Source organism: Schistocerca cancellata, chromosome 5 (assembly GCF_023864275.1).
Source record: "Schistocerca cancellata isolate TAMUIC-IGC-003103 chromosome 5, iqSchCanc2.1, whole genome shotgun sequence".
Lineage (NCBI taxonomy): Eukaryota > Metazoa > Arthropoda > Insecta > Orthoptera > Acrididae > Schistocerca > Schistocerca cancellata.
This window is the reverse complement of record NC_064630.1, coordinates 775,155,144-775,177,678: the sequence shown is the minus strand read 5'-3', so window position 1 is coordinate 775,177,678 and position 22,535 is coordinate 775,155,144.

Genomic DNA, 22,535 nt, shown 5'->3' with positions numbered 1-22,535 from the left:
TAGCGCCATTCGACGGCCAACACCGCGGTTCCTGGTGTGTCCGCTGTGCCGTGCGTGTGATCATTGCTTGTACAGCCCTCTCGCAGTGTCCGGAGCAAGTATGGTGGGTCTGACACACCGGTGTCAATGTGTTCTTTTTTCCATTTCCAGGAGTGTATATCCAGCATTGCGGGTTAAATGCCTCATTGAGCTGTTAGTCCACTCCGTGCCTTCCATTACATTTTGAAAAAGAGGCAAAATTGTGACTCGTTCGACCACGTTGCACTCCTCCAGTTTGCTACTGTCCAGAGTCTGTGTAGTTAGACCCACTAGAGGCGTGCAGTTTTATATGAGAGCAGTGAAACAGCGGTAGCACTGACAGATGTTTGTTCAAGCAGACTTAGCACTCCATTCCGCCTCAGGGTTGCCCTCTGCGCATTCAAATGCAGTCAGTAGCGGAATGCACCGATGCTCCGGTCTCGCTCGGTAATGATACCTGTTGTCCTATGTCGCGGTGGGTGCTAGCTGTGAAGATGAGTGTGGGCTACCCGGGCCTTCTGGAGTTGTCAGCCAAGCAGACCTGCGTCTACCCCATGTCCCAAAGTCGTGCACTTGGGTGCATTAGCAAATGCCCGGTACCCTAATACCGAGCAGGCATGGACCAGTCAGGTGCCGTGTATTCTCCCCCCTGTGAATTTTCCGCTCTGTGAAATATCCGCCCAGAAAAGGTCAAGCAAGGGCCCACTAATCCCCTGGGGACGCGAGTTAGCATGCTCAAGCGGTGCGGTACAAGCCATACTATATGTTGCATGTAACAATTTCAGTGTTATTAGTTCTGATATGTATATGTTTTTACGTAGAGCGTTCTTACTGACTAAAAGTAAAAAAAAAGGATTCTATTAATTTATGCAAAAATTTGGTTTAGAACAAATACACAGAGACGTTGCCCAAGTGGAACACAAAACAAGTAAATAAATAAATAAACAAACAACTAAATTTCGGTCAGGATTTTGAAGGGCCATTTGTTGGCTGGTTCAATGCTGAAATTTGTTAAACTAACGTCAGAGATGCACTCGACCCAAAGTATATGAAAGAAGGCGCAAAAATATTATAGTTCAAGAGAGCATTTGTAGATGATCAAAAAACTGACGAGACTAACAAAAATGAAGGACCTGTTAAGGAGGTCGTTCTTGATAAAACTGAAGGACTTAAAGAAAACGTACAAAATCTTGCAAATAACTGTCATGCAAAAGAAGACAGTGTATTAGTTGAAGAAAGATCAAATGAAGAAGAATCCAATGAAAGTAGTAGTAATGTTTTCTTTTCTGACATCTGTCAGTGACCTTCGGCTGTCTTGGAAATCTAAGTTGAATCATCAAAATAGTGACAAAAATTTAAAAACAATCGTTACTCATTCGTTCGTGTTTAACAGACAATGAAATAAAAGAAAAAGCGTCAACTAACAGTTAACGTCTAACTCCTTCTATATCAGCCACACCGTGCGAATGTTTTTGAAACTTGGATGGCACATTCAACTAAAAATCACAGTTTGTACTATTCTTGTTGTAGTCACTTTACCACTAGCTCGAGTTTGAACAACACATATAAATTTGTTAAAAGTTTCCAAGCGTGGAACAAGTCTAACTGTAAACAGAAATACCTTATCTAAACAGAACCTCATACGGAAGAATGGTCTATCGGAATTAGTAAATAAGTAAATGATTTTGTTAGGATGGTAATTGCTGAGGATGAGAGAAGTCCGCGTTGGGTTCCAAAATACATAGCTAAACCACTGCATAAATGTTAGTCTGCAGCAGAACAAAATATTCGACGTGTAGGTAACAAAATAGGAAATTAATACAATTCTGTGTGAGCTCGAAATTGATCACGGCAAATATCGCCAAGTCATTCAATAACTTAATATTTAAATACCTCAGGAGTCTCATCTTTGCATCATTAGTGCGCGTCTTTCTAAAGTGAATGGGAACTCACAAAAAGCAAGTTTACATTCCAAAGATATGCTTAATTTTAGCTCAGTATATGATCATTCATCGTTACAACCTAGAGAAAACCAATTTTGCGTTTGATGTTTCATGTAACGTCCACAGTTGGGGTCATTAGAGATTTAGATTTCGCTCAGATAGTTGTTTACAGGAGAGGTGGGGATGGGGGATAGGGGGTGGGAAGATACCATGACCTCTTTAAGGAACCTTCACATCACTTGCTTAAACAAGGAAAACCAAATACAGTAGACTATGGACGGCCAAATCACTGGGCTGTGGTTAGCCAATGCGCTAACCGCGCTTGGTACGATAGACAACAAATAAACAGAAGACAGAACAAAATAAGACTTCACATAGACTTTAGAATATTTCAGTACATAAAGAAGATTCGGTTCTTTTCCAGCACCAGACAGCAGTCATTGTCAACAGAAATATTTTCATAAAAGTGCACTTATTAAATACACCGATATATTAAGTGGCATTATTTTCACACGTGTGTAGTGTAGCTTAATTTTAACTGTTAATTTGTAAACACTACTGAGGCATGTGACTAGTGGCGCTTTGGGTTTAGATGCGTTAGAAATCACATACCTAAACTTTTAAAAATAATCTGATTCCCATCGCACTTTATCCAAGCTTGGACTGGCTAAATGGTAAAAGTAATTTTATTGTCATTTAGGCGGGTATAAAATCAGCCTATAAGCTTCGTAAAATTTTTTATTTTTTTGTTTTTTATATTTTTTTAAGATTGCTATTTACATTTCATGTATTTTTTATTTATATACATATTCTGATACATTATTTAGTCTAGTTTTTTAAGGTAGGAGATAGCCTTCAAGCAAGCCCTTACGTCACCACCCTCCTCGTACTTTTTCAGTATTTTCTCCAGCCCTTCATCGTGTTTCATGTACATTGATTTCTTTCTTTTACCATCCATACTCAGCTCTGTTCCCATTAATGCGCACGCTGAATTTTCTGCTTCTGTTTCCATCCAAGTGATTACATCACTAATTTTAGGATTTGGTTACGCCAGCCCTCTACGGAGTTATTGTTCGATGGAGCCGTTTGTAACAGATCGAAAGGCTGATAGGGTTTTCTTCATTTTTCAACCATCTCTCCACAAATTAGCGAAAAAGTCAGAAAGCCTAGGAACATCCGGTGCCTGTGAATGTATCTCCAGCCAGGCATCACATATATCTTCAGGCCGTAGAAACGCCAGCGCAGCACACATGCGAATTTGTTGTCTCACTTCTTCATTTTCTTTATATTCGCGAGTGAGTCCAAGATCCTGTACTTTGTTCCAGAGGGACTTTCTGATGTGGAAATAGCATCCATGCACTGAGGAAGTTGGTAACATATGTATAATTTCAGGAATCGTCGCTGACTCAAAATCTACAGTCATACTTGCTGGGTTCCATTCTGGAATATTTTCCAGCTCATTTCTGAAAAGTCGGATGTATGTTCAAAAATGGTTCAAATGGCTCTGAGCACTGTGGGACTTAATTTCTGAGGTCCTCAGTCCCCTAGACTTAGAACTACTTAAACCTAACTAACCTAAGGCTTTCCTTTTATTTGGTGATAATGCAAATGCATCAGGGTAGATATTAGTCTAATTTTTATTACTTCCAAAATCTGAATGAATTGTATATATCTGTGAAAACTGTTTGCTACAGCACTTGAACGTACCATCCATAAAAAAGTCTCGTTTACTTCTTAGAGCCTCTCTCCCTGCTCTTCCACAGAAAACTATTATCCTGTCTCCTGATTTATCGTCGCTTAACAGGAAACTGCTGCCATCATTCATAGTTAATAGCTGTGCTTTAAGTTCAATCTCTTCTCTTGTATCTGGATCCCTCTCACTTCCCTGCGACTTTGCCCTTTGCTTGTACAACGTCCTATTCGTTGTTCGCTGCTCTGGCAAGCTACCTAGCTCCTCTGAACAGATTTTGGAAATAGACGTATTTTCCTCTCGTGCTCTCTTCTTTGCCTGGTTCGGAGTCCTCTGTACTTCCATCCCGAGCTCCACATTGATGCTCGTGCGAAAATAGCACTGTAGAATCCTTGGTTTTAAGCTTTCCTCGGCAATGCTTCGCTTTCTGTTTTGAACAGCGCCAAATCACAGTCCCATCTTCCTTCGTTTTCTTCACTGTGTAAGAATAACCTTCATAGTGGCAACTAGGCTTGCCACGAATTGTCGTCGAAAATTCCATATCATAACTACTGAGATGGTAATATCCACGTGGCACGATGTGAAGTCTACGAAAACTAGAGCGATGCTAACGGGCAGAAGGGACTGTGCGTGCTGAGTTCGGCCGAGTCCAGGGAACAGGAAGAGGAAAGTGATTAGGACAGTCCAGCTGCAGGTAGGACGGGACACAATGGACGCAGGTTCGTAGATTTCTAGTGGGGCGTAAAGTTCGCAGGGCGGAGAATTCATACATTCGACCAGTCACCCCCCGAGGGTACACCAGCACGGCCAGACGTCCAGGTAGCTAGCAGGCGGCGAGAGTGCGCCTTTCCCGGCTCGCAATTCATCAGCAGCCGCAGTCGCTCAGAGGACGGAGGCTGGCTGGGCCGCTGCTGCCCACGTATCCCAAAGCTGCCACGCCACGGCTATGGTGGCCCTCCCGCCGCAACTTGATGAGTTAATCAGCGGACAGGTTGCCAACAGAATTCGATCACCAAGGGTGGGCCATGGTTTCTCTGAAACTGAAAAGTCCATCATTCTCTCCGGTTCAAGGCGTAGACTGAATGGGGACACGACCGAGTGCTTTCAACTGAGCTCGATTATTTATCCCGATATAGCTACCCATCTGCCGTAGTCTTGCTGGAGGGTGACATGCAAGACTGCTTCACTGTACTTGTACTGTAAAGCCGTCGGCACACGGACCGTGCTGTTGAACGTTAACGTGGAGCGTGGCAAGTTCAACGTGCTGCTCAACGCTCAGGAACGATGCGACTTGTGCATACGGTACGTGGGCCCCAACGTGGTATACGCGATCGCAACGCACTCCAGCGGCAGTTGAGGGATGCTTCTAGTTCGTAATCACACTGTTTATTCAACGAGAGCGCATAAAATTCCCACGCTAGCTCTATTAAAACGCACATTTCCTCCATCGTCCACGAAAAGGAAAGTACCATGTCCAATTAATAACGACACAGGCTTATGGAAGTTACATTACAAACAGTGCATTACAAATTTGGAATACTTCTCCGCATAAGATTTCATCATTCCCACATTTTAGTAAAAAGCCCAAGGTCAGTCTTACTTGATCACTGTTCCTACGCAGTAGCAGAATCTTTGCAACATGTGAACTACGAGGCGTAAAAGAAAAAGGAACAAAATATCTTCATACAAGTAGCGCAAGCTGTCCTGTAGATTATGCCAATCCAACAAAGTCACCCCTAAAAAAAAGGTGAACTTATATTTACATAACATCAAATATTATAATATATGCTTATATTAAACTAATAATAAAGTATCAGAACATAATAAAAACACGAATGATAGGAAAAAAATTTCGGGAGAGTGAAAACGCGAACCACGGCCTCGTTATAAAACTCTTCACTGGTCAGTGACTCTACTCATTACGTTAAACCAACATCACACCTTCGTCAACTAATCAGGTTATGTTATCCCTTGCTGAAATCCTTAATCGTAGATATGTTACTAACTGAAATTTAATCATAACAAATTGTACCAAGAAAAATACGTTTTGGGTCGATCTTCAGTGTGTCGCTGTCTTGAAATAGCCTACTCTCACAATACGCAAGTTACAATAATTCTTTTGCCGCGAATATGATGTTTCTCATTATTTTATTGTAACGAATTACACAGTTAACAACGGGTTTTCCTGTGATTCTCAATTTGCTGGTGCTCAGAAACGGCATATATACATATAGGCTTGAAATGAATGCCAATATGGCGCCTCACAACTCTGTACTGAAGGGAGACGGAGTGCTTGTGACGTAGGTGGCGTTGTGTCATCTCATTGGTCAACGCTCAGACGCACGCTCAGAATATCTGACATGCTAGATATTGCTCTGCACGTTCGGAAAGACTCCCGAGCGTGCTATACCACGCTATGACGTCAGAAACTCGGCACGCTCAACGCTCAACGTTCGGATGCACGGTCCGTGTGCCGACGGCTTTAGTTTTTCTTTCTCGGCAAGTTATTCCTGGTCACGCTGTGTTAGCTGTTCCATGCGTTCAACCTACTGGATGGCGACGAGTAAGTTTGCTTCATCACACCTGTCATGTCAGCTGTTCCTAGCTTGCTCTGCCCCCAGTACGGGTTGCTAGACCTGGTTAAATTTGCAGTGTGTGAGTTTCTCAGCAACATGCAAGTCCGCGAGTCACTCTTCGCTCACATCGTGTTAGCTGTTCCACGTGCTCGACCTACTGGAGGTGGACGAGTAGGTTTTTGCAAGCTTGCTCTCTCCCGAGCACAGGTTGCTAGGCCTGGTTAAATTAGCAGTGTGTGAGTTTCTCGGCAACGTGCAAGTGCCCCAGTTACTCCTGGATCACACTGTGTTAGCTGTTCCGTGCACTCGACTGTTATCTGGTGTGGCAAACTACCATCTGTCGGAAGTGTTTTGTCGTAATGTCAGCAAACTGATTGTCCAGTGCTTTTTTTTTTAAATCTTTATTCATCAAAACATCAAAACAATATTATACATATACCACCTAAAACATAAGGGGGTCCTAATTACATACAATGTACTGATTATCAAGCAGCAATTACTATTCTTTTATCTACTTAATATTACTATTAACTACAGGGTGGAAAACTAGCTACTCTATGGGTAAGTCTACTATTCAACCTACTATGCTAACTACTCTACCAAGCTACATCCTGCAGCGTTACAAGTGTGTCAACAAAATACAAACCTACTATATCTTGGCCGTGTCCGCCGAGCTAATTCCAGTGGGCGTGCCCCTGGTACTGGGCTGGCCTTAACTGCAAATCGCTGCAGGTCTTTCAGGAGTATCCTAAGGACTATATTCTACTACTGGAATCTATCTACTAGGGTCATAATTAGTGTGCGGTGTCTAAGTTGGGTAAGTTCACACCCTCCCCCTAATCCGGCGGTCGGCCAGTCCACGCCCCGGCGGAATGGGGTAGGTGTGTAACGTCGTTCCATTGCTATTCAACCACTCTTATCTCCCTTCGGTATTCACACAGGACCTTGGCGGATACCTCGCTGACAAATCTGTCATCGATGTTTCTAACATTCTGCGTGGTGTCTGTTTGTTCTAAGTCGTGTCTCCCTACCACTTTCGCGCAACGACGCTCTGAGCGTGTTTTTTAGGGAATTGACTAGTTTGAACCTGGGACCTGTTGCTGGTAAGGAGACGCCAGACCACACATGACATGTAGAGTTCAGAAGAGTTCAGTGAGACTAGCGATGATATAATCAAATACTTAATGTTTTCAGCATCAGCTCCACTGCACTCCCTGTAAAATAATCTTAATACTAACTAAATTTAGTGGAAGGGGTTCAAGGCTTTCCCATTTTTAGTTAGCTGGTAAAATAACGTCGAAAAAGCAGTTAAGTTTACCATTGGAATTTTTATTCTACTCACAAAACATTGTTTATAAATTGCGCTATTGATGAAAGGAAATATTTTAATACAGGGCGATAAAAACCAACTACGTTCAACAAAAATGTGAACGAATATTCCCTGAATGGGTTTCCAAGTTCTATAATGGGTCGAAGGATGACCTATGCCATATCACATTTATAATCTAGGTTTAAGTTAAGTTTCATAAAAGAGAAAACTATCAAAAATGATCTACAGAGACTCTCAATTATCTTTAATTACTTATTTAACTTGTCGTAAATTACAGTGGCTGATGTGGCTTCTCAATAATTATATAACAGAAAAATCATCGCTTTCAGATTTTAACTTCTAGTAGCAAATGTGAATACCATGAGAACAGATGACACTTCTGCAGTTCTGAGTGAAGCCTTATGCGGCATCGCGCGCGTTCATTACCTTGTTGGTTAGTCAGCCTCAGGGGGCGGCGGGCGGCGCAGCTCCACACACCTCGCCGTCTCGGAAGCAACTCTTCTCTAACCTCTCCTTACTACTATTTACCGAAGCTGGTTCAAGAAAAAGGTATCTGGCTGTGTTTTCAACTGACCAATCAGGGTCTCAATGTTAACCTTAAGCTCCGCCTACAAAAATTCTGTCTATCCAATGAGAAACGTTATACTTTTCGTGCTGGGGCAGTGTTTTTAATGTCTGCAACGTAACAGAGACGCGTATAGTCTCACGCTAAAACTTGCAGCTGGTGTGGCCCTTTTAGTGTTATCATAAGATCTATACTGTTCTTCTGGAGGGTCTATCTTTTAACATGGGCTGGGGGGTGCTCTTGGCGATCGGTCGGCGATATCGGTGTTCGTCCCTTATCGTAGGGCCGCCTAGCCTACACGACTCTGCTCTCGGCTTCTGTTCTCGTTTTTCCCCTCGGAACTGCGTCTGGTTCACGGTGGGAAGGTATGACATGCATTTAGGTTTAAATGGCTCTGAGCACTATGGGACTTAACGTCTGAGCTCATCAGTCCCCTAGAACTTAGAACTACTTAAACCTAACTAACCTAAGGACGTCACACACATCCATGCCCGAAGCAGGATTCGAACCTGCAACCGTAGCGGTTGCGCGGTTCCAGACTGTAGCGCCTAGAACCGCTCGGCCACTCCGGCCGGCACATGCATTTAGGCGTTCTTGTGTTAGTCTGTGGTATTACATTTGCTCACTCGTTGATCGTATTACTTTGGTTAATTTAATGTCAGGATTTATTCGGAGCTATGTGACACTCTGCCGGATTTGCTATCATGTCAGGGTTTTCATGGAAGGTCTTGGATTTGCCTGACACCTTACATGTTAAAGGTTACTCGGTTCCTGATCAGGTGAAATGTGTCTGTGTGTGGTAGTTGGTTCCTTAAATCCGTGGCAACATCATCAAACATGGGGCACTCGTAGACCACGTGGTCCGGTGTATCTATCTCGATACCACAGTCACACGAGGAAGTCGCCCTTTTCTCGAACCGGCAGAAAGATGCCGGATACGGACCATGCCTCGTGAGGAAGTGCAGCAGCCCCTTACTGCGAATGTTTAATTTCGAGACGTTCCTAAATGTTTGGGAGTAACTGGTAGGTTCTTCTGCCTGTCTCGTTCCTATCCCAGAACTCTTGCCATAATTCTTATAGTGATTCACTTGACTGGCACATGGGGCGGGCTGGCCTCCATTGCCTGGCCGAAAGTAGGATTAAAAGTTAAAAAAAAACACAATGTTCACTCGGAAGCTGGTTGAGACGAACTTCCCTTCACTGACAGGAGCAATTCTTCTCAGATATGAAACCAATTGTTATTCTGAAGGCGTTAGACCAGTTAGGTTGTTACGTGGCTACAAGAGACTTAAGAGGCTCCGGAAAGGCTCAAAATCATGAAAAGTTCAATTTTTACTTTTTTGCGTTTTCTGAATCTGCAGACTATTACCTTTTAATAGATATATAATTTATTCAATTCCGAAGACTACAACTATTTTTAAATTTTTTTTAGATGTGTTCTACATGGGCGTGACCCACTGTGGCGCTGTGCGATATGTTAATTACCTTGGTGACGGTGATTCTATAAGTTTCAAACATGTTCAAGGACTGAAGCCCTATGGTGATGATGTTGTAGTGCAGAAATTTGAGTGTATTGGAAACGTACAGAAGCGAATGGGAACAAGACTTCGGCGACTGAAAGCTTCGTACAAAAAACAAAAACTCAGTGATAATAAAGGGTTGTATGGGAAGGGAAGGTTAACTGACAGTGTAATTGACAAAATACAGAACTACACTCCTGGAAATTGAAATAAGAACACCGTGAATTCATTGTCCCAGGAAGGGGAAACTTTATTGACACATTCCTGGGGTCAGATACATCACATGATCACACTGACAGAACCACAGGTACATAGACACAGGCAACAGAGCATGCACAATGTCGGCACTAGTACAGTGTATATCCACCTTTCGCAGCAATGCAGGCTGCTATTCTCCCATGGAGACGATCGTAGAGATGCTGGATGTAGTCCTGTGGAACGGCTTGCCATGCCATTTCCACCTGGCGCCTCAGTTGGACCAGCGTTCGTGCTGGACGTGCAGACCGCGTGAGACGACGCTTCATCCAGTCCCAAACATGCTCAATGGGGGACAGATCCGGAGATCTTGCTGGCCAGGGTAGTTGACTTACACCTTCTAGAGCACGTTGGGTGGCACGGGATACATGCAGACGTGCATTGTCCTGTTGTAACAGCAAGTTCCCTTGCCGGTCTAGGAATGGTAGAACGATGGGTTCGATGACGGTTTGGATGTACCGTGCACTATTCAGTGTCCCCTCGACGATCACCAGTGGTGTACGGCCAGTGTAGGAGATCGCTCCCCACACCATGATGCCGGGTGTTGGGCCTGTGTGCCTCGGTCGTATGCAGTCCTGATTGTGGCGCTCACCTGCACGGCGCCAAACACGCATACGACCATCACTGGCACCAAGGCAGAAGCGACTCTCATCGCTGAAGACGACACGTCTCCATTCGTCCCTCCATTCACGCCTGTCGCGACACCACTGGAGACGGGCTGCACGATGTTGGGGCGTGAGCGGAAGACGGCCTAACGGTGTGCGGGACCGTAGCCCAGCTTCATGGAGACGGTTGCGAATGGTCCTCGCCGATACCCCAGGAGCAACAGTGTCCCTAATTTGCTGGGAAGTGGCGGTGCGGTCCCCTACCGCACTGCGTAGGATCCTACGGTCTTGGCGTGCATCCGTGCGTCGCTGCGGTCCGGTCCCAGGTCGACGGGCACGTGCACCTTCCGCCGACCACTGGCGACAACATCGATGTACTGTGGAGACCTCACGCCCCACGTGTTGAGCAATTCGGCGGTACGTCCACCCGGCCTCCCGCATGCCCACTATACGCCCTCGCTCAAAGTCCGTCAACTGCACATACGGTTCACGTCCACACTGTCGCGGCATGCTACCAGTGTTAAAGACTGCGATGGAGCTCCGTATGCCACGGCAAACTGGCTGACACTGACGGCGGCGGTGCACAAATGCTGCGCAGCTAGCGCCATTCGACGGCCAACACCGCGGTTCCTGGTGTGTCCGCTGTGCCGTGCGTGTGATCATTGCTTGTACAGCCCTCTCGCAGTATCCGGAGCAAGTATGGTGGGTCTGACACACCGGTGTCAATGTGTTCTTTTTTCCATTTCCAGGAGTGTATTATGGAATGGCTATTAGGCAAAATACACAAAGTGTCGACGAAATGAAGTAAAGATATATAATAAATTTTTGTGTCAAATCACAAGTCCAGGAGTAAAAAAAGTTATCGGTAACCATCTTGTACATGTTATAAAGTGCCGTTACAAGCTGCTAGAAGAAACTTATGCCTTCTTCAGCTAAAGAGCATGGCATTTCCATGCTAGTGGCTACAATATACATGTACAGAAAGTGTTGTGTGTTCAACATGGTGCAAGATCGTTTAAGGATGAAGGGTACTTATAAATGGTGGAAAAATTGAAATTTTTTATGAATTTATTAAATTCTATGGTCTTTCCTGACTAGATTGATATTTACATTATAGGATTTCAAATGAAAAAGGACTTACATATACCAAATTGTAAAGTTACAGTCATATATGCTGCCATGCACCCTTTATTTCTGTTACAAAAACCAGTATTATTTCGAAACGAACTGTGAACTTTGTTTCCAGCGATTATACGTATGATACATTGTATATGTTGGTAACAGTGCAGGTTTCTAGTGTCTGTAAATGATTATCTTTGCTTTTTTTTTCATACTTCTTCAACCGATGAAAATCCCCAACATAGCTTGTGTCCCAAAGAAGAAGACAGTTGGTGTAAATATAACAAAGGATTGCTAACTGGTGAAGTCTACACTCATAAGCATAGTCTGCCTCATGCAATAATTGAGGTGATAAAACTTATTTTCAGAGACTTAGCAGCACCTGAACTGTTGAAAAAGTGTATTCACGGAAAAACTCAAAACCGCAATGAAAGTGTAAATAGTGTTATATGGTCGAGAATCCCCAAGACTGGATTTGTTGGAATAGAAACACTTCACTTTGGTGTGTATGATGCTGTTGCGACTTTCAATGATGGCAACATTGTAAGGTGCAAGGTATTTAGATATATGGGAATGAAGATAGGTTCTAACATGGTACGAGCGATGCTTGCTTTAGACAAGGAACGCCTTCGGGCTGCAGACAGGGCTGTAAAGAGTCTAGAAATACAAGCAAGAGTAAACAGGAGGAGGAACAAGAGGAAGCTGGAGGAGGAGTTTGCAGAGGATGAAGATAATCCATCCTATGGACCTGGAATGCACTAAAAAGTTAATCCAATCTTTGTCGCTCGATTCCCAAAACTTTTATTTTCTCATACTAATTACATGTTTTCTAAGGATCTTCCAAACATATTTGTTTCAAACTTTCAGTAAATGTTACACAGTACCTTCTGCATAATTTAACACAGCCTTTTTCCAAAAAACTGTATATTTTTGAATATATAAATAAAAAATTGCAAAAAAATGTTGTGAATTTTCATTAGAATTGAAAAAAAAATCATCTTTAATAACTGAACTAAAATTTTGTAAAATCCTTGTGTTAAGTTGTAGCCCATACTCCAATAAATAATCTGTAAAAAGTTCAACTTCCTGCCTCAAATACTTTGTGAGGAAAGATGTAATTTATAAGCGTTATTTTAACATTGCAAGTATAGGGCGCTCCGGAGCCCCTCAATTCCTTTTATACACCCTGGACAATCCGTGTTGTTACGCCAAGAAATCGGGCAGCTGCCCTCTTGGGAGGTGACGGGTACGTTCAAACATGGCAGCTCCTTCCTGTCGTTGTCTCCACCTAGATCCATCTTGCAACGCTGATGCAAAGGCCAAAGTCGCAGGGAAGTGAGAGGGATCCAGATACAAGAAAGGAGATTGAACTTAAAAAGCACAGCTATTAACTATGAACCTACTGATGCGTGCACAGCATTGCAGCGGCACGACGTCAGCAACATGTAGTCACAGGAGCGCCTGCTAGCGCTTCTTTATGTCATGTAGCGCTCCAAAGGCACCAGAGCGTTCTTTTAAGGGGTCGACTAACACAGAGCGTTCAACTTAAAAGTTTATACGAAATGAATATTGTTGTTAAAATGCACATACTGGTCTGAGATGGATGGAATGGTATTTATGTTGTTGGTACGACTGGAACTAGAGCAGGAGGGCTGCTTGTTGCCTGCTGCGCACTCTAAGTCTTGCCACTCACTGCTCAACTCTGGATTTTGAACAAGGTTCCGTAATCGTGTCTTGTTAAAAACCGCTGTTGAAGAACGTGTATTTCGCGGCTGAAGCTTATTTCGTGTCGAAATCTCATAACATGTGCCGGCGAAAGCTCGCGGAGAAACTGAAAATGAAGCACCAGTGAAGAATGTTATTCAGGAGTTGGTTAAAAATTTCGTGGAACAGGTTCAGTGTTAGACAAGACACGTGTCAGACAAAGGTCAGTTTTAACGACTCAGGTCATTCGGTACATTAAAGCAGCAGTTGCATTTACCCAATAATCTTCGCGTGGATTAAGCCAGGAAAAGAACATCTTAATTGGTTCAGCCCACACTGCAGTGAGAAGAATACTGAAATTCTGTCCGTACCGCATGTAGGTTTCCCATAAGCTGAATAATGCTGATTATATTAGAAGATCTACTGTCAGTGGTTCAAGACCCTCATTAGGGGCAACATTAGCATTTTAGATCAAGCTTTTTGCAAATGAGACTTGGTTTCGTCTTGGTGGGTATATTAATAACCAGAACTACCGGTCTGATGTACTGACAAGCTTGAAACTTTCATTGAGTGTCCCATACACCCACAAGAATTTGGCGTTTGGTGTGTGGTTTCATAGGTGACGAATAATAGGACCTTTGTTTTATGAAACAAGTGTGGATGCTGCCGTCTACCAAGACACTTCTTAGCCTTACTGCAAGACGATGAGCATGACTGTTGGTTGCAGTAGGATGGCGCTACTTTCCATACAGCTCGCTCTGTTATGCAGATGCTACAGATCTATTTTTTTGGTGAAATAATCATTTCGACAGGATTATGGCCAGCTAAATCCCCTGATCTTAGTATGCCAGACTTTTTTTCTGTGTGGCTAGTTAATAGATTTTGTTTACGGGAGCAATCTACTTACCCTGCACGAAATGAAGACAAACATTACGAAATATATCAAAGAAACAAACAGTGTCAAGCTAACAGCAGTAGCAGGGTCAAACGTGTCGAAAAGTGCATAGAAATGGATGGACAACGTTTCCAACACCTGCTGTAATTTATGATAACTTATTTCTAAGTTTGTCAATAAAATTTTATCCAGTGTGCTTAAAACGTCCCCTTTGAACAATTATACATGACTGTGCTTAACCTGACAGACTGTGCTTAACCTGACACACAATATTTTTAGCGCAACGCAATCTGACTTCCAATAATCCCTACAAAAGAATGGCCCTGACTAACATTAACCTATACCTTTCACAAATCACTTACCTCACAAAAATCTTCGTTACTGGAACTACTGCAATACAGCGAGCGCCACTACTGCCAGCTAAATATAAGATTCAAACTACGGAAGGCACTAACTACTGATAGGCATAGTTAGCAAATGAAAGATTTTAATAGAGAACAAACAATGTATTTACCTTAATAGTCATAATATATATAGCAGTTCATGACATCCATTCTGTACTCAAAAATCCGCCATCTCATTTCCCACATCCACCACTGCTGGCGGCTCACCTCCAAATGCGCAACGCTACGCGCTGTTCACATCCAGCTGCCGCTGCCCAACACTACAATGGCAGACAACAATGCAAACTAGCCACAGACTGCACACAGCACAACCAGTGATTTTCATATAGAGCGCTACGTAACGTTGCCAATAAGAAAACATAAACATCCTACTTACATGCTTATCTGATGTATTGCAGTCTTACAGACAATTTATTGCTGACGTAGCAAACGACATATTTTGCAGCTGGGTTTTCTCACAGATTATTCTGCAATTCTAAGAATCGGCAGATGCTAATAACAGCTGTCAGAGAGTACAGTCGGCTGTAAAAGACTGTCGCTGTGCTCTTCGGTATTAAAATCGCTGCCAGCTGTTGCTACGTAACAGTATTCGGAGCTAACAGATGAAGCCGAGACAATTAGAGCAGCTATCTGCCCTCAGTGGTTACGAAAGAACGGCCGTGGGAAAACGGAGCCGCGCCACGCAGTCGAGACCCGTCAACACAATGCCCGACAGATCACAACAGATAACGGCCGGCAGCGGGGAAGGAAACGTGCACGTGCTCACGAACTGATAACGCGAGAGCAGGTCTACAGCTACCTGACAACTCCAAATGCGGCCTTTCCGTAGTTTCACCTGACGTCTACTGTTGAATTCGGCGTACGTGGACTGTTGGCATGTCTTCAAATCGCCTGACAGAGTAAGGCTTTTCCCGCGGCTACGTTTTTATCTCGAGACACGAGGGTTGGTGCCGGATGTCGTGGAATCTGACGGAGGACCGCCATTTGTAAGGTTCTCCAAGGCATGAGGCCGCTCACTGTCCTGAACAAGATGTTGCAAAGCTCTTTGAGGAAAATAAATACTATTACTAAGGAATCTGCTGCACTACTGTATTTAAAACATAAGTTAGTCAACAGAGGATACGAAATTAAAAAAAAAAAATATCTTTCACGACAACAAAACGCTTAGTACCTGATGTAGTTACCTCTAGCGGCCGCACATGCTTCATGGCGATGTGACTAGAGATGGGGCATCCGCTCTTGAACTAATTCATAGAGTTCAATCTTTCAAAGGAGTGAACAATCAGTGATTCAGAAAAAAAGAACGGTAGCTCCAAACGTTTCCCACGGCAGAGAGAGAGAGAGAGAGAGAGAGAGAGAGAGAGACGGAGCATATCAGCAGCGCCTCTGCTGGTTAGAGCACAGTGCACGCCACACAACACAGCCAGCGCCGGCCTCTGCCCTGCTTCTACCTTGGCTGCCTGCATTGTGCAGTGCCCCATTGGATTTTGTGTTTCACATATGCCGTGCCGTCTCTGTGCGTCGTCTGCCGTGTGCACTGTGCAGTGTCTGGCACAGCTTAACTTCGCATCGCACTCTGTCGGCGATCGTTTCTGTCGCACATCCTGCCCTCTGGGCAGTTGATGCGAGCAACAGGACAGAGAGCCACCTAGCGGATAACATAGGAACTACTTGCAAAAACCTGCTCGCAAGGGAACGGACGATTTGTCTCGGAGCGGGTGAGTTCACCGCTCCCCTCCACCCTCGGAACTCGCCCGCTCAACGCTCACCCCACCATCTCGACTCTAGCCAGAGCGTCGAGCAAAGCGACTCAGGTGTCACTCTGGTCTCTGCGGTCTCAGCTCACGCAGTAATACAGCTCGCGGCTCGACCTGCTCGACTCAGCGCCTCTGCATCGGAGTTCGTCCCCACTGGATATTGTTCTTCGTAGTAATACCGCTATGTATATTACATTATTATGTTATGTATACATCAATTGTTTTTATTTTATTTTTATTTGTTTAAACTGATTAGATTAGGTTCCTGATGACTCCTCTTACTATAGGATTTTTATTATGGACACTCGAATTTACGCTTTAATTACGAGCGAACCGATAAACGTATCGCAAAATGTGATACACCAATATTTTCCTTGTTTTCTTCTGCGTAAGGCTATATGCAGCACTTTCGTTTTACAGTCAAATTTATATTTTTTTTTCTTATTCTGGTACGGATTTTGCGATTTTAGGCGTCTTCGAAAGGAAACGTTCACTTTAAAAATATATGGCTTGCGAGGTATTTGTATGAGGTTAATGAAATTTTAATACATTATAGCCAAATATATTGTTAATATAAATCTCAAGTTACAACATTTTCTGATCACCCAAAAAACCACGATAGTGCAAAATAAATCAATAATCAAAAACTTTGTCATATCGTGGAAATTTCAATAAACAATACAAAATTCTTACTCATTATCTGTGTTACTTCAAAATAGGATCAAATAAGATCAAAATACAGGTATAGTACTGGAATAAACCAAGTTTAAAGGGCAATGTGCCTTCCATTTATTTTCTATTGTAAATGAGTGGTGAGTCATGAAAAAGAGCTAATTCATTTCAGGGAGTGAACAGTTCTGATCCAATCTCTGAAAAGAACAGTTTTGCCCATCTCTAGATGTTACATCTATGATGGTTTATATTTATCCGTTATTAGTGAAAGCGAATTCGTCGAGTGATGTATTTAGAGATAAGCTATAGTTCGGGTCAAGTACACGATTTGATGACATTATAAACATTAAAACTGACGTGTTTCTGGAGGTGAACAGTTAGTAGCAGATATTTCAAAAAATCAAAACTAAAGTTCACACCATGAAAGTGGCATACTGAACAATCTTCGTCCCATTTTTCTACCGCCACCAGCCACGGCTAACCAAACACTTGCTGCGAGTTCTCCTGTGTACTGAGACGAGTTATCTCTGGTGTGTTTTCGTTGTACGTCCGCAGTATTGGTTCTGGTACGTATCTCCACGAGTACGCACGACGAGATGTTCTGCTGTAACTGTAATACGTTTACGCGCTACAGAATACACTTCACGTAAAATAAGACTACGGCAATCTTTCTCCTCACATACCACTAACAAATGAAAGGGCAAATAATTCTGGAAATGCGTGTACACCGAGCCACATGCCAAGTTGTGTCTTGCACAACAAATGTAGCTTTAGCTCCATGCTTTCGCTTAAAATGAACTAAATGATTTCAATATATTTGGGCCTACATGAATTAGAATACTAACCGTCCCGAATACGACCTCGAGGTACAATGTTCCTATTCAAGAAGCGCCACTTTACACTATTAATCCTTATTTCCGTGGGAGGAGACTCCTTAAACCTGATTGAACCGTGAATCTACTTTCAAAATCTTTTCTTAAGGAATTAAATTTATTTACTAACGATTCATCAAGAAAATTAACACATTTAATCACACTATGTGAGTGTGACGTAGTTGCCCAGTAGTAACTGATGAAAATGAAATTACCTTTAACAAATGGGAATTTTATTCATAAAAGCCTTTTCAAAAACATATTTAAAATTTATAAGCAGAAAAGCACCCTCGAAATATCAAGTTACAATTTTATTTAGAGGCAGAAAGAACAATATTGACAGTATGAGCCTTCGGGCTGAGAAGCTTGCCTGCTCCCTTTCAACACGGCCGTGGTCACGACCGCTCACAACAACCTCTGAAAGACTACAGTGGTGCAAACCTGCAACACACCAGATTACTTTAAACTGAAAATTTTAACAACTCACATAAACACATTAACTATGCACCCCGTAGGAGGGATGGAAATGGTACAAACACTCACACTAAGAAATTATTTGCCACCGAAAGTGCAATTTGTTTTTTAAAAAGACTCTTACGGTGGAAGGGTGGCAACTTTATAAAAATGACTGTTTAAATAAAACCCATGAAATTCAGACTTACATAAAATGTACAACATGCTCTACATTACACATATACCGCCTCGCAAGATGATAGGCAAGATAGAAACATTCACGAATTTGGCATTTACACCTTAATTCTATAAATTCGTTAACACCGGATCCGAAAAACATGAGAGAGGCAGCTATTAACGTATGGCAGATTGACAGGGGGATTACTGAACAACGCGAACCGCAGATTGCTCTAACCCCCCTCAACCCCACAAGGGAAAAACGGACCACCCAATTCACAAATAACCACCTTCCCGCGGGTGGGCAAACGGAGAAGAATGGTGGGACGACCCCAAAACAAAGCGGTTGGTGACCTCACCAAGAAAACAAGTAGAATTTAACAACATATCTCCAATCACTTAACTTCTAATAAACTGCGATTTCTGGCGAAGACCTGGCGCAGCACCCCCAACTCTCTCCCGAGCCGTCCGCTGCCAGCCGCTTCAACGGACGCAGGAAGGCGCGTCCCGTCTCACAGCGTCGCAGCTCGCCCCGGCCAGACCGATGTCGTGGGTTGACTCCTGTTGCTCTCGTGTGAGCCGCGAAGCCACTACCCCTTTCTATACGGCGCTGCCCACTGGACTCACGTGGGGACCCCACATGCGCCGACGCTCAAGGCAGACAAGTCATCTGTGTCTCAGTGCGCGACCGACCAACCGACCGATCCAACTGCCAATGACCGTTGCACGAGCAACTCGAGCAAACTGGCGGTTTAATGCGCAGACTCAGATGCAGGAAACCAGCCCCGACCGGGCGACCACTAGCTGAGTTCTATTACTGGCACAGTGGCAAGACTCTCATTTTCTGGCTTAAAGTTTGATCCAAACGACAGACATACTCACACTGCGACGACAGACACTAACTGCCGCACAAATGTGAACGAGAGACAGACCAGCAACTGGTGACGCGAGACTGATCTAGCTTCACTTCGACTGACCACACTGCCGATATTTTTTTTTCTTTATTGTGATTTCATTCCCCTGCCCCATATGGGCAGGGGAGGGCTGTCAGCAGCACAATCCGCCGCTCTTCAGCTGAGAGACACGACAAATAAAACAAGAATAAAATGATACATACATAAGGAGATAAACCCTGCCGAGCTCATAGCGCCCCTTAAAAGCACGTGAACAGGCAACCTTTCCCCTTTCCCACCAGAGGGAGACACCAAAGCTGCGATTGCCCCGGCGGCGCCACCGCCAGAAACGGAGGGCGACTGCTTCACACTACGCGCTGCGGCGCGCTCTTCAAAACAGCAATTTTTTTTTTTACCATGGCTCACTGATATGCTCAGCATTGCATTTTATTGTCAACGTTTATTTACTTTTATTATCTTTAGGGCCTACTATACCCATTGACAATACGTACAGATCTACAAGAATGCAGCTGTGTTTAGAGGACATCGTCCTTATGCCCACCTGAGGCAATACAACACAGTTGTGGCTACTAAAACATAAATTCTTTTTCTTCATCATACAGGATGATTCAAAAAAACGTTTACAGTCTTACATGGCACATCGGGCGTACAACAAGGATCAGTTATCACATAAGAACCAGGGCAGGCAAAGGCCATCCGAGGTTCCTAAATGGCATTGCAATTATTTAGTCACGAGCTAGAAATGGACGTGCACTGCAGGAAATACTCAAAGTGTTGTCCAGATGCATCTAGACACGCCTGATGTCGACGCTGCATTGAACGCCACACTCTCTCAAAGATCTCGAAGACATCCTCCAGCCGCAACAATCCTGTCCATTAGGTCCTCCGACGATGTAGCAGGTATTTTATATACGAGACCCTCCAGATACCCGCATAGGAAAAAAAGAACCGGGAACAGATCGAACGATCGTTGTGGCCATGCGATTGGCCCACCGCGACCAATCCAACGGATGGGGAAGGTTGCCTGCACATGTGCCCTCGCCTATCTGCTGAAATGCGCAGTGACTCCGTCGTGCTCAAATCGAATGCGGCGACGAATAAGAATGGGAAAAATTATTCAATGTGACCGGCAGACCCTCTCGCAGGAATACGAGAGAAGTGCGACTATCAAGTCTCTCCGGGAGAGTGTACAGACCAATTAAACACTCTACGACGATGCCAGCCCATAATTTAAGGGTAAATTTGCGTTGTGAGATATGTGTACGTGTAGCATGTCGGTTCACGTCCACCTACGCATGCAGGTTGTGAATGTTGACCACACCATCGAGCGAAGCTGACCGTAGCGTCGTCTAGTGGCGTTTGCGACGCCCGGTTCCTTTGTCATTATTTGTCCTTTTGTATGCCCGATGTGCCATGCCAGTTTGTAAACGTTTTTTGAATCAGTCTGTATATATAACCACGTTTATTATTATTACTGTGACTGATAAAATCAAATGTTGTATACATATTGTGAAATATATACAAATTATGTTTATCATTAACTGAATTTTCCGTCGGTGCTTGGCAGAACATGATAACAATATTAAAAAAGAAAACACTTCCTGCTGGCCGGAGTGGCCGAGCGGTTCTAGGCGCTGCTGTGTGGAACCTCGAGACCGCTACTGTCGCAGGCTCGAATCCTGCCTCGGGCATGGATGTGTGTGATGTCCTTAGGTTAGTTAGGTTTAAGTAATTCTAAGTTCTAGGGGACTGATGACCCCAGATGTTAAGTCCCATAGTGCTCAGAGCCATTTGAACCATAACATTTACTAATGTTCTGCAAAATTATAAATATGTAGTCACAAACCGGCTTTCGACTTCCCAGGCCATCTTCAGGTGACAACTGAACGTCTTAAATACAGATGAAGATGAAGTGCGACTTACACAGATACTATTTGTCTAAAAGATACAAAACTGACAGTGTTTACATAGGGAAACACTGCAATAATTACATTAACTAAAAAAGGGGTAAACAAAAATTTTTTAAGGAGATGCACAAAAATTTCAGTTAACGTGATTATTATAATGCTTTCCGATGCACACACTGGCATTTTTGTATCTTCCATAGAAATAACATCTATATAAAACAATGCTTCAAATGGCTCTGAGCACTATGAAACTTAACAGCTGTGGTCATCAGTCCCCTAGAACTTAGAACTACTGAAACCTAACTAACCTAAGGACATCACACACATCCATGCCCGAGGCAGGATTCGAACCTGCGACCGTAGCAGTCGCGCGGTTCCGGACTGCGCGCCTAGAACCGCGAGACCACCGCGGCCGGCGCATCTATATAAGTCGCACTTCATGTTCATCTGTGTCTGCGACATTCAGTTGTCACCTGAAGATGGCTTGAGAAGACGAAAGCCTCTTCGTGACCAAATAAATATAATTTTGTAGAATATTAGGAAGTGATTTCCTTTTTGATATAACAAAGTATATGTTCACAGTTGCAAATTATATGAAATACGAGGACACTGAAGAGGTACATAGAAGAGCAGGCGGGAGCTACGACGACCTTGAAAACAAAAAAGCTACAGGCAAGTGCAGCATCGACAGTGAAATTCTAAAGTACAGTGGAACCTCTGTCCACCTGAGGACTGCTAAATCTGTTCAACACGTTTTGGCAAACAACTGTCACACCAAGAGCACGGCAACAAGCAAAAGTTATGTTGCTGTTTAATAAACGAGACATAGAAGTAACTGGTGGAATTATCGAGGGATTAGTTTCCTATACACAACATACAAGACCTACGCTAGGATACTGAAGGGCATATAATACCTGTTGATTTGTCAGGTGAAGAACAAATGGGTTTCCATACAGGAAGATTGACAACAGATTCAGTATTTGTGATGAAACGAATCTATGAAAAACGCAGAAATTAATCGAGAGACACACTTAGCATTTGTTTATCTGGAAGAACCCTTTGACAAAGTTAATAGAGAAAAACGTGGAGAATAATGAAAAAAATAGGGTATCCATGCCATTTCACAAAGTCCTTAAGAAGTCTATACAAGAAAACAATG